Raw genomic sequence first — 2860 nt, 5'->3', positions numbered from 1 at the left:
TCCCTGGACCTTTGCAAGAAGCTTCTGTATGAATGTGTCTCCCTTCTCCAGAAGTCCTAAATTCTTATTGCCTCTGATTATGACTGTACATGGAGAGAGAGGGTCTTTAAAGAGGTAATTGGGTTAAAATGAGATCATTAGGGTGGGCCCTCATTCAATCTGACTGGTGTCCTTATAAGCAGAGTAAACTAGGGCACAGATACACAGACACGCACAGAGGAAAGATCATGTGAGGGCACAGAGAGAAGGCCACCATCTATAAGCCAATTACAGAGGCTTCAAACTTGCGGGGCACCTTGATCTCCAATATCTGGCCTCCAGGACTGTGACAACATACATTTCTGTTAAGTCCCCTTGTTTGTGGTATTTGTTACAATGGTACAAGCAGACTAATCTACACACAGGTGAAGCACCATCCTGATGCAGATACAAAACATTTCTGGCACCCTGAAAATAACTTTGAATTGGACTGCAGGGACAATTGGAAGTCATTTTTGGCCCTAAGCACGAGATTCACCAAGGCAAAATGGAACTTCAGGAAGATTAGCAAGGTGATTGGAGTGAGTAGAATGGGATGAACTGGCAGTAAGGGTAGTCGGAATGAATGGGGGAGGAAAAAGAGGCAGGGTAGGGTTCATAATCACTTGCTCAAGGAACAGAATCATTGAGAGGGTAGTGGTAAAGAGAACTAAAAGGAAATTTAAAAAAATAAGCACCCAAAAATCTTCTGGTAGCCGCAGCCCAGCCAGTGGCCTCTGGCCCACTCGTACTTCGGGCTTTTGGAGCGCACCTAGGGTTTGCTGCAGCTGGGCAGAGTTCTCTGGGCCTTGCCAAGGTGCCTGCACACCTCTCGGCTCTTGCAAGGACTAGAGAGCAGGGCAGTGCCACAGCCCTTGTGGGGGAGTCCAAGGCCAGCTGGTCAAAGATGAAGATCATGCTCCCAGCCTTGAGGATGCAGCACCAGGCACAGCTGCTCACACACGGCAAAATCTTTCAATTTGGGTACCTCTTGTACACACACACTTCATTGGTTGTAGTTTCTATAACCACAGCAGTTTTGCTCTGTTGACTAGGAAGTTTCATCTTCCAGATCATTTGGAAAGAGGACAAGGGGGCTGGTTGGTGTGACTCATGGCAACCTCTTTAGCACAACTTGAAGATGGAGTTGGTTCATCTAGCCAAAAACTGGTACAGCTTGACCAACAGCCTTAGGTAGATGACCTGGCTCCTGGGGTCATTGAGCCAAACTTTTCAGTCTTTTTGTGGCAGATGTCAACTCCCATCATGCTCCATCAGGTCTGGAAAGCTAAAAAGAAATTTAAAAGAAGGGCAGAATAGCAGTGATGAACAAGAGAGAAGAAGCAAAGACTCCAAAGGTCCAGGAGATTAAAGTGAGGAAGTATTGATGACAAGTATTTGGGAAAAGGAGTCAGGTGGAGTGGGAAATGACGAAGGCCACTCTGAACGTGAGAGGACAGCACCATATTCAAGTGGATGTGATGTGCCCTGAAGGTAAAAAACATATAAAACTGGAGCCCAAAATAAGCGAGGATAGGACTACATTGTGAATGTGCATGGAGAAGAGGGAAGAAAGGCAAGGGTAAGTACTAACACAGTAACAAAATAACAATAATAGCGAACAAGTATGAAGTACTTACTACCTGCAAAGTATCATGCTAAAGGCTTTTACATAGCTTATCTCATTTGATTCACACAACAACCTGAAAGGGAATAGTCTGTCAATATTATCCCTGTTTAGTCAAAGAGGGAATTGGGGCACAGAGAAATTTAGTAACTTGCCTAAGGTCACACAGCTAGTAAGTAGTAGATCTGGTTTCAAACCTAGGCACACTGACACCAGTTCATCCTAGTTAGTGTGCTTAGAAAAAAGAGGATTCAACTGAAGAGGAGACTATCTGAGCTCCTTTTTTATCCCCCAGTCTCCAAATAAATTAACCCAGTGCTTTCTGTTCTACTGTTTAAGATTCCTCAAGCTATGGTGCTTAGGTCTTCAGAACTGAATAAGTCTTTGCCATAGGTAAGTTCCTCCTGGTGCCTACCCTTGAACAACCTGGTTGCATTTTAGTAAAGGATGCTGCCTTCTCTCTCTCTGTTCTGTTGCCTAGGGAGTTTGGCCAGTTGCCTGTCTTTATTATCTCACATCCTTGGAGCAAGTATATTTATTAACAGTTGTTTCAATTACTTAAATGTACGAACTTCTTTTACTTTTCATGCACTTCTGGCCTTTGAGTCCAAGGTTCTCCTGCACAGTCACTTTTCTCTTGGGCAGCTCAGATTTCTCCATCTCACTGGCACAAGGAGGCCCAGTATAGCTCATGGAAGCCCCTGGCACTCACAGTCCCTGCAGGTCTAGGGGAAGACAAGATTACATTTCCACGAATGTGCTTCCGTGCATATTTTGCAATTTCAAAGCTGTCCAGTAGCCTGAAGAAATATCTTATACTGAGGCAAATAAAAGACACTGATAGGTGCAAAATTCTGAACCACCAGAATTTAGCCAAAGGGACTCTACGCCTTTCTCTTCAAACAATTTTGTTTCCTCTCCTATTGGGCTCCAGATTCATCTCTCTGTGTGTTGTTTTTGTTTTTTTACTCATAATTCTGCACTTATGAAATAGAATCTCATGTTCACCCAGCAAATCTGCAAACCATTTCATAATTAAAGAGATTTCCATTCCCCCAGACCTGGCATGTGTGGTTAAAACACATGATTTGCTCAGAGTTTTAATGGACATGTGGCTAAAGGACCAGAGCCCCACTCAGGATCACCAGATGAAACAATGCTCAGGGCATACGATCGTTGTGTTTGAAGTCCTGCATTGCTGTGATGAAGTTATCA

The 2860-nt window shown here is 44.0% G+C and overlaps 1 pseudogene; it reads right to left on the bottom strand.

Moving 5' to 3' along the window:
* Positions 1-700: 700 nt before the first annotated feature.
* Positions 701-1283, bottom strand: LOC119042019 (ribosomal protein L18-like; annotated as a pseudogene).
* Between the last annotated feature and the right edge of the window lie 1577 nt (positions 1284-2860).

Source organism: Artibeus jamaicensis, unplaced genomic scaffold (assembly GCF_021234435.1).
Source record: "Artibeus jamaicensis isolate MK-2021 breed Jamaican fruit bat unplaced genomic scaffold, CSHL_Jam_final contig_3182, whole genome shotgun sequence".
Taxonomy (NCBI): domain Eukaryota; kingdom Metazoa; phylum Chordata; class Mammalia; order Chiroptera; family Phyllostomidae; genus Artibeus; species Artibeus jamaicensis.
This window is presented reverse-complemented; position numbering and strand designations above follow the sequence as displayed.